Source organism: Phocoena sinus, chromosome 5 (assembly GCF_008692025.1).
Source record: "Phocoena sinus isolate mPhoSin1 chromosome 5, mPhoSin1.pri, whole genome shotgun sequence".
Lineage (NCBI taxonomy): Eukaryota > Metazoa > Chordata > Mammalia > Artiodactyla > Phocoenidae > Phocoena > Phocoena sinus.
Genome location: NC_045767.1, coordinates 137,384,651 through 137,396,194, shown reverse-complemented (window position 1 = coordinate 137,396,194; position 11,544 = coordinate 137,384,651).

Genomic DNA, 11,544 nt, shown 5'->3' with positions numbered 1-11,544 from the left:
ATAAACCATAATAGAACAGATGTAGAGAACAAACCTACGGACACCAAGGGGGGAAGTGGGGAGGGTGGGATGAATTGAGAGATTGGGATTGACATATATACACTAATAAGTATAAAATAGATAACTAACAAGAACCTGCCATACAAAAAATAAATTAAAATTTTAAAAAACATAATAGAAAAGAATATGAAAAAGAATGTGTATATATATACACACACACATATATAACTTAGTCACTTTGCTATACAGCAGTAATTAACACAACACTGTAAATCAACTATAGTTCAACTTAAAAAGGGATCTTTCCTTTTCAATCTAGCAAGACTCAGAGAAATGATATTTGCTCCTAACAAATCACACAGCACTAAGATAGGGGGAGGAGGGATGTGCCTCTATCAAACGTCCACCTCCATGAACTGAGAAGTAATCAGACAGTATGTTAGCTTCTTTATTACAGACAAACGTGAAAATAATTCACCATCCTTCTGAATATTAGTCATTGGGAAAATGTAAAATAAAATCTTAAGACGGTATGTTAAAGCTCTTGATTGCATTGCAGATATAATGGCTAAGGGTGAACAAAAGTCCAGCCAGACTGAAGTTCATTCCTTGCTGGCGAGATCATCACGGCACCAAGGGAAACGTCCTTCAACGCATATCCTTGACCAGAGCAAATGAGCCCAGGAGACATAATATCATTATCTCTGTCAAAGCCTTTCTCTCTAGGGGCTTATACTGTCCCAGGGAAAAATGCATGTAAATCTCCCATGAATTGCAGACACATTACATATTCTATGAGACATAAAAGAAGCAAGCAATACTTCATTGTTGAGTTGAAATTGTAGACTAATGATTACAATCTTCTTTTTCAGGTATTGTACTGTCCAAAGGGGACAACTGGCTTTCTTTGGAAAAAAATATGGAACAAGACAAAAAATTACCCTCTGTGACAGTATAATAGTTTTGCCAATTTTAAGTAACTATAGAAATAGGTCATAGATCTGTTTTGTTTGTTCCCTGAGTCGTCACCAGAAAAATTAAATCAATAACATATAAAAATGTTTGCAGTTTCACATTTAGGAGAAGACTATGGTGGTGTTTTTTGTTGTTTTATTTTTTATTTACTTACAATTTACATGTAATAAGTTGCACAGCTTTTAAGTTTGCTGAGTTTTGAGAAACGTATGCATCCATATAACTGAAATGTATACACCTATAACCGTGTCCCAAAGGGGCCCACATTTAGTTGAGTGCCCTGCTACTACTACTGTCTTGAAGTCCTTAATAATTTCATCTTTGATCTTGTGTTTTATAAATAGAGCCTGTTTGGAAAATAGAACAAGACGAGCATCTGTGGTTCCTTATTGCCCCATTGGCATCTGGCCTTTGCAAAGCCCCAGGAGGACAAAATTCCAGGGGACAAAGGATGAGTGGGAGTTCAGCTCAGTGAAACTCAAGGCAGGTGAAGCACCTTACCTCTTGGAACGAACAAACGCAGGCACCACAGCCTCAGAAGCCACAATTCCCATGCCAATCAGAACTTGCTTCCAACACAGGAAGGAAGTAACAGTGTTATAGGAAACACCAATGACCAAGGAAGGAAATGTCATATCCTTTCCTATTTTTGTGACTCCCCTGCATTGGCCAACCACTTATGCTGAAAATGGTGCTCTAAAAGGAAAGGGAAGATAGGGCAGAGTGTAGCTTACTCATCATCAAGCCTAAGATACACAGAGTGTTGGCGGAACGTTTGTGTGTCAAGAAACGAAATTAAATCAGTTAAATTAGTTTGGGGCAGGCATGTCCACTGTTTGGATAAGAACAAAAGACAGATGTATGTATGAGCTACAAAACACGAACAGTGTCATTTCAGTTATGTAAGATAAATGTTCTTCTATTTGCATTTAGAAACTGGCACTGGACAATGTAAAGATGAACAATAAATTTGAATATTGAATACTAAATTTAAATTTAGCCATTTTAATTGTTAATTTTTCCTTACTTTGAGCAACATTAAATAGCAAGTAAAATGCCATGATAATTCAAATAGCAAATAAAGATGTCATGATAATTCAAAAGACTTCAGACAACATTAAATAGCAAATTAAAATGGCCAGGATAATTCAAAAGTGGCAGAAGAGAAAGAGCTTTACATCTTAATACCTTTAAGGGCAATTTTCCCTGCTCGTTGAACAATGGCTCCACACTTTCCTTTTGCACTGGGCTATTCAAATTATGTGGCCGGCCCTGCTGCCCCATATGCAGAATCTCATAATATTGTTTCTTGTGTGCCTTTTTAACCTCAACATAAAGCTTTTATGAGATACATACATGTTTGTATGTATAGAGATTGTTCATTCCCTCCTGCTGTTAAAGAGTATTCCACTGGATAACCATACCATTCCCCATGTTGATGGACATATGTATTGTTTCAAGTTTAGAGCTAATAAGAATAAAGCTGCTATGAAACACGCTCGTATAAGTCTTTCTGTGGATATATGTTTCATTTCTCATAGATACCTAGGCGTAGAGCTGCTAGATCATTAAATATATTATATTCATAAATATATATGAATTTGACAGATACTACAGAAAGCATTTTACAAAAACGGTAAAAAGTTCTTTATCCTCGTATCCCTACCATCCTGATTTTCAAAACATCGATATTCCCCTTGTTTGCTTCAGATGGCTTCTTTTAGAGTAAAACATTTGATACGGCTAATTCTCTACCCCCAGCTAGTTTTCCCAACATCACAAGAAGTATCATGAAACCAAAGTTGGATCATGCCATTTCAAACAGTATTTTATGCACGTACATATCCAAAACTATAAACTATGTATACCTTTTTTAAGCGTGATAGAATTTATGTAGAAATGGTATCACAACCCAACATATTATTCTGTTGCTTCCTTTTTTTTTCACCTTACATTATTGAGATGTAGTCATTTTGATAACTTTCTTAACTTCTTTATTTCATCTTTTCCTTTAACTAAATCTTTCATTGTTTGTGGTTACCATGACGTTTTGATACTGCAGTCTATTTATATTTATATATATATATGTATGATTGTTTTAAGTTGCTGATCTCTTAATTTCAAATATCCTGCATTCATACTCTCCTCTTCTCACCACTGCTGGTTCTGATATCATATTTGTGCACGGATGACTTCCTACCTTTACAGTATGTTTGCCTTTGCCAGTGAGCTTTCACTGTAAGACTAAACCAGAGCTTACTTATTCATGTGTCTATGGACTGACAATTTGGCCGATGCCGCATTTATCATTTTCACTATTACAAGCAACACTGAAACAGACATTCTTACACCTTTCACCTCGTCCACCTACAAGGGTCTATTTAAGGTCAATACATAGTATATGTGCATCTTTGACTTGATTGACAATTGTGAATTATTCTCCAAAATATTTGTGCTAATTTACATTCCCATAGCGATGTCAGATTCTCATCCTCACCAAAAGGTAGTACAGTCAGACTTTCAATTTTTGCTGACTTAGGGGGTGCATTTTCTAGATTACTGAGATTTTGAGTATCTTTGCATATGGTTATTGGCCAAATATATTTCCTATTTTGTGAGTTGTCTATTCATATTCTATACCTATTTTTTCTATTTTTGGTGTTTTTCCAGGTGATTTGTATCTGTTCTTTATTCTGGACACAACTTTTTGTTCGTTATGATGTTGACAATATAATCTTCCAGTAAAAGATCTGGCTCTTCATTTTGTTTATGGTTTTTGGAGTCATACAGAAATGTTTCATTTTAGTGTAATCAAAGATTTCCAATTTTTATTGATGACTTGTACTTCATTTGTCTCAAGAAGTCTTTTCCTATCCTGATGTCATATAGATATTCTCCTAAATTTTCTTCCAAACGTTTTACAGGTTAGATTTTCATTATCTACCAGAACATATTTAGTAATTTTATAGAGAGTGTGAGATTGATATCTAATTGTACTTTTTCCCACCTAGTTAGCAATTTTTACCCTATTTAATAGTCTTTTACCCCCACTGGTCTATAATGGCACCTCTTTCATACTCCAAATTTGTGTGTGTGGGTGTGTGTGTGTGTCTGTGTGTGTGCATTTGTGGGATCTATTTGCATCTCCTGATATCAAATTCATGTGTATTTAATTACCATCATTTTATAAAAAGTCTTGGAATCTGGTGGAACAAATTAACCATTTCTAATAAGTTCTTTCCTATTTAGAATAGTTTCTTATTTAATAACTCCAAAGGGGGGAATTTTGTGATTATGCAATATTTTTCTTTTGACTCTATTAAATGTATTGTTGTTCTAGGCCTACACATGGTATCCAGTTTTTCATAATTCAATCTCGAAATTCCTGTTAGTAATATGCTTCTGTCATAGAAAACATTGTGGCAGATAAAAATATGCTTGCAGATCTCTATGAAGTTTACTAAGCATTTTACGAAACATTATCTTGTGATTTACAGTAAGGCTGCAGAACAGATTTTCTCCCACCTTACAGTGTGGCAAGCTTCAGAGCACTTAAGTAAATTACCCAAGTTCCCACTAACTTGCTGCTAATAAGCAACAAATCCAGGTGTCTAATTCTAATGTGTGACCTTTCCAATGAATCCTATTATCCTTTTGTAATAACTGTTATGTTCTCTATTATTACTTTTTTATAAGTTCTCTTTTCATAAGTAGATCATCTGCCTCTCAATTATATTATAAGATTATAAAGGGCAAGAAGACAGTGCCTTAGATACAGAGGTACCTAATAAATATTTATGGATTAATTACCCAAAATGTACAGACCTAACATTTAAGTTATTGATTTTTTAAAAATAAACTCTATAAATGAAGAGAAATGAGACCATCCCGAGTCTGTGTTATGTGGCATCATAGGGGAAGAAATACAGTGTAGATCTTGAAATAGAAAAATAGATGGAAAGGGTTGTGGTGGACATTCCAAGTGAGCTCTACTCTCAGCGTCCTTCTTGTACAGTGAGTAAACATCTTGTCCTGGGGATAAGTTGAGGCCAGCTGGCTAGAGCTAGCTGTATAGAATAATGCCCAAACTTTGGATTTTATCCTGTAGATAACTATGGTATAAAATTATTAGTAAAAAAAGAAATGAGAGGGAATTCCCTGGCAGTCCAGTGGTTAGGACTTGTAGCGTTCACTGCCGGGGCCCGGTTCAAATCCCCTGGTTGGGCTAGTAAGATCCCACCAAGCCGCGCGGCACGGCCAAAAAATAAAAATAAAAATAATTAAATAAATAGATAAATGAGTCAAGAAGGAGCAAAAAGTTATGGGCAAGTTTATTTCTAATATGTTGTCATGTCCATATACTATTTGTACTATTAGTTATGTAACATTTATCTTTACAATGGATTCACTTTCAAAACTTGGCAATAACATATGTGAAATCACAAGCTAGCTGTTGCTTGTCCCTAGCTTTTCCAACATATTCAAATAAATATATAACTCTAAAGATAAAGAACGGTTACCATGTTGTGCATCCCTGGGAACTAAACACTCTTATAGTGAAAAGTTTTGCCTTGGCACTTACCGGTAATGTGACCTGTGCCGATTACCCCATGTCCATGTGCTTCAGTGTCCTTCACTGTGAAAATGGAGATAATATCAATTGTTCAAGAGTTGCTGCGATGTTTGCATGATTGCAAAACTACAGGGCAGGTGCTGGGCACGAGGGTAAGCACCAGCCAATGTTACATCCTCCCTCCACACTCAACTATTAAGCATCGGGGCAAATATGTCTGCACACACGTTCTCTGTCTTATGCCTATAATATCTGTTCAGCGCTCAGTCTATTATTTTGAAGATTTGCTATATCTTTGGATATTTTAAAAAGAAAATAGTTTTAAAAGTGGGTTTACAAAGGAAGAAGTATTAACATTACATAATATTGTTTTCAGTGCATTGTACTTAGGTACATGTATAATATGCTTTATTTCAGCAGTGCTTTTTACTTATGGAAATGGCATTCAGAAGCAACTTTGGCATCCAAATGTGTTTCCTTAATTTATTCGGCAGAGGAACAAAGCCTAAGCCATTTTTACGGTGCTGTATGCTACTCTAATTCTCAGCTTCAGGGATCATTTCATAGGCAGAGGGTGATCCTTCATGTTGAATGCACAATGTGGGGGAAGATTACAGAAGGAAACTCTCAGAAAGGAGCTAGAAGAAGAAAGTGATTTAAAGCCCCATGGTTTGTGGCAAATGTATAATCTTTAGCACACCTGTACAAATTCAAGAAAAGAAACCCTTTCATAACCTTGATCTAACGAATTGTATATTACTGAGAAAGCAATACAACTATTCCCTATTGATTATTCAGAAATTATGCAAATGAAATTTATTACTAAAATAAATTGTTAGTTGGCCCTATAAGCCAAGAATGATACTGATTGGAGGAACCAAAGGTAAGGAAAGATTAAACCAGACTTTTCCTTGGGAAGCATTCTCATACATTGGACATTACAAAGTATAAAATAGTTTTGTTCTGTTCTGTTTTGAAATGTTGTCTTGACCCAATTGTGAGGCCCCTAGTTAGAGGCCGGCCAGTTCCCCTTCTTGAGGAGTGGATTCAGTCCATACCCCAACCTCTTGCTTTACCTTATGGGGCTTTCACACTCAGGGCCATTATGCACCCACCCTAATCACCTGGGCCAGGTACCGGACACCTAGGGACGGCGCCAATGCCAGCAGCACACTGGAAATTATTCCAATTAGCCAATCCATATGGAGCCCGTGGAACACGGCCCAGCTCACCTTGCTGCCATCCATGGCTCCAGCTTGCTCTTACCCTATCCCCGTGCATCTGCCATGTGACCCTGAGTGGCAGCTTCGCCCGTTTGGAGTCTATGAACCAAGAGTCCTGCAGTTCATTTAGCCCAGCCTTTGTGTTACATCCTGCCACCCCAGAAAACTTAAATCCAACCTAATATCTCACATTATAAACATGAGGTAACAATAAACAATGTAAATAATGTCGTGCTCTTCTCTGATTTGTTAGTGACTAATTTCTCTCTAAATATAATTCGTTATTTTTACAATTGAAATTCCCAAAGAGTACCTTGAAGCCCTCCACTGGAATACATCCAGGAGGTGAATTTTGGACACAGATACAGCAGCTAATATTTTCTCAAATAACCAAAATATTTTGCATGATCTTAAAATCTGAGTCCAGGGGGTAAAAAAAGTGTGGGAAAGGTGAGAATTGTGAAAATATAATCAATAAGAACTCCCTCATACCTATCACTGATATTGACCTTGCTAAGTACAGAAAAGGCTGGTGGAAGTTTTAAAGGATGGTTAAATTTTAAGTTCAACAAGGATCACTCAGAGCATTGCATTACTTTGCCCAAACCCTCCACTTACCAAAAAACAATGTATTTATTTCTATGTCTAATCATATTTGTAAACTAAGAAAGCCTATACTAGTGGAAAGAACCACAGCTATAGCATCAGGCCTATCTGGGTCCCAATCTTGACTAGCCACTAGCTACCTTACGACATTGGGTAGATCCTTCAAGGTACTTTTCAAATATTACATGTACATGTATTTGTAATTGTCACATGAGTGTATGAATGTGATGATATCATTCACACATGTTTAAAACACTCATTTTTTTCAGTCTTTTCCTTTTTGACACACTCCTCTATTCCCTGTCATCCCTGGGCTGAAGCCCACACCACCTGCCTGCCTCCAGCAACACACTTCCAGGGGTTGGCATCAAAATTTATCATCTACATTTTTCAAAGTTTAGACAAGACACACAAACATACACACACACACACACACACACACACACACACACACACACAGCATATATATCATACATATCACTCCTGCGTTAAATAAAATCATAACCATCTCATTACACACACACACACACACACGTTTCTTGCTTTTTTCACACAACAGCTCACAAAAATTCCACTACCTCTATTAGTACAGTTATAATTATTTTTAATTGTGTATCTATACTATAATTTATTTAACCATTCTTCTACTGATAAACGTGTACTTGGCTCTGTTTACTTGTGCATTCATTTATTCCATTATTCATTTGCTTATTCATTTATTTTTGCCATAGCAAATAATGCAGCAGTAGATATCTTTGAAAATATATGCTTATGTACTGAGACTCATAATTCTATGAGACGCTTCCCAAGTGAAGGACTACTCAGTTAAAATGCACATGTATTTTTTATTTTTAATAGATATTTCCTGATTGCTTCTTCCAAAAGTTCTCAAACTGATATTTTCACAAGTATGTTTGAGAATTTATGTTCTCTGTATCCCAGCAGCAATCGCTGTTAGCAGTCCTTTTAAGTTTAGTCAATATGATACATGTGAAGTGGTATGTGGTTATCACTTTAAAATTGCCTTTCTTCTGATTATTAGTTAATTTGGCCATCTTTCAGTTTTTGTTGGGCATTTGGATTTGTTCTTAATGACCTAGTCATATTATGTGTCTATTTCTTACATTAATAGATGAACCATTATATTGGTTATCTGTTTTGCTAATTATAATCTTTTAATCAAATATGTCTATCTTTATTTGCATAGCTGCTAAGTTTCTAGACTTTCTTAGGAAGATCTTCAACAAACCTAGACGGTGCATGTATCCTAGATTTTATTGTAGGCGTTTTATTATCTTATTTCTCAAACTTAACTTTTTAATTTATTATATGTGATGGATCCCCAATCTCATCAGCACCTTTATTAGAGAATTAACCTTCTGCCCCAAAATATTAGCTTTGTCAGTCACTAAATTTATTCTGAAATATTTCACAGTTTTGCTACTATTATCATTTTTTTCATTTATATACTATACTGAGGCTTATTTCTAGAGTAGAGAACAATATGATTTTTAAATTTAGCTAATATTGCTCACTAAAGGCCTGGAACCTAATCACAGGACTATTGAACACTTCCCTTCCCCTCACAACTTACGAACAAATTACTTAAAGTTTATTTACAGCAGTTCCTTTTACCCAGGAAATCATGTTTCAGTAAGAAGAAAAAAATTACAAGACATATTAGAAGGCAAAAAAAAATACAGTTTGAAGAGACAGAAGAAACATCAGAACCAGACTAAGATATGGCAGGAACGTTGGGATTATCAGACTAGGAATTTAAAAGAACTGTGGTTAATCTGCTAAAGGCTCTAATGGAAAAAGTAAACAGCATGTAAGAATGGACGGGCAAGGTGGGCAGAGAGATGGAAATTCTAAGGAAGAATCAAAAACAAATACTAGAGGCCAAAAAAACTGCAGCAGAAATGAAAAATGCCTTTGACGGGCTTATAAGTAGACTGGACATCTCAATAGAAATCTCCAAAGCTGAAAAGTATACAACGTCTGCTCTCAGACCACAATGAAATTAAACTAGAAATCAATAACAAAAAGAGAGCTGGAAAATCCCAAAATACATGGAGATTAAACAACACACTTCTATATAATGCATGGTCTGAAGAAGAAATCTCAACAGAAATTTTAAAATATTTTGAAGTAAGTGAAAATGAAAAGACAACTTATCAAAATTTGTGGGATGCAGCAAAAGTAATGCATGAAGGAAATTTATAGCATTGAATGTATGTACTAGAAAAAATATCTAAAATCAGTCATCTATGCTTCTATCTTAGGAAACTAGAAAAATGAGCAATTAAATACGATTAAGTAGAAGAAATAATAAAAATTAGAGCAGAAATCAATGAAAATTGAAAAGAGAAAATCAATAGGAAAAGTGAATAAAACCAAAAAAAGGAAACAAAATGTATACCGATTGGAAAGGAAGAAGTAAAAACTGTCTCTGTTCACAGATGATGTGATCATCTACGTAGAAAATGTGAATGAATCAACAAAATAATTCCTGGAAATAATAAGCAATTATAGCAAATTTGCAGGATTCAAGGTTAATATACAAAAGTCAATTGCTTTCCTATATGCCAACAATGAACAAGTGGAATTTGAAATTAGAAACACAATACCATTTAATTAGCATCCCCAAAATGAAATATGTCAGTATAATCTGACAAAATATGTTCAAGATCTATATGAGGAAAACTATAAGACTGATGAATGAAGTCAAAGGAGAACTAAATACATGGAGATATATTCCATGTTCATACACAGGAAGACTCAGTGTTGTCAAAATGTCTGCTCTGCCCAACTTGATCTATAGATACAATGCAATCTCAATCAAAATGCCAGCAAGTTATTTTATGGATATAGACAAATAGATTCTGAAGCACACATAGAGAACAAATGTATGGATACCAAGGGGAAAAGGGGGGGGGGTGGGAGGAATTGGGAGGTTGGGATTGATACGTATACACTGTTGATACTATGTATAAAATAGACAGCTGATGGGAACACGCTGTATAGCACAGGGAACTCTACTTAATGCACTGTGGGGTCCTAAATAGGAAGGAAATCTAAAAGGGAGGGGATATATGTATATGTATGGCTGATTCATTTTGCTGTACAGCAGAAGCTAACACAACATTGTAAAGCAACTATACTCCAACAAAAATTAATTAATACAAAAAAATTTAAATAAAGTTGTATGAAGAATCAAAAGACCCAGAATAGCCAAAATAACGTTGGAGAAGTACAAAATTGGAGGACTGACACTAACCGACTTCAAGACTCCCTATATAGCTACATAATCAAGACAATGTGGTATTGGTGAAAGAACAGACAAACAGAGCAATGGAACAGAATAGAGAGCCCAGAAATAGACTCACGCTTAGAGTATCGTCAACTGACCTTTGACAACGGAGCAAATGCAACAAAGATAGTCTCTTCAAGAGGGTACTGGAACTAATGGACACCTAAATGCAAGAAAAAAGAATCTAGACACAGACCTTATACTCCTCATGAATATTAACTCAAAATAGAGCATAGACTTAAATGTAAAATGCAAAACTATAAAAGTCCTAGAACATTACATAGGAGAAAACCTAGATAACCAGATATAACATCAAAGACATGATCAATGAAAAAATAATTGATAAGCTGGTCTTCCTTAAAATTTAAAACTTCTGCTCTGCAAAAGACAGTATCAAGAGAATTGCAAGACAAGCCGCAGACTGAGAGAAAATATTTCCAAAGGACACATCTGATAAAGGTCATTATCCAAAAGACACAAAGAACTCAACAATAAGAAAACAAACAACCAATTTAAAAATAGGCCAAACACCTTAACAGATACCTCACCAAAGAAGATATACACATGGCAAATAAGCATATGCAACGATGCTCCACATCTTATTTCATCAGTAATTGCAAATTAAAACTATGAGATACTACTACACAGCTATTAGAATGGCCAAAATCCAGAAGCTTGACAACACTAAATGCTAATGATGATATGGAGCAACAGGAACGCTCATTCATTGCTGATGGGAACATAAGATGGTACAGACACTTTGGACGACAGTCTGGCAGTTTCTTACAAAGCTCAACATACCCTTAGCATGTGATCCAGCAGTCGTGCTTCTTGGTGTTTATCCAAGGAATTGA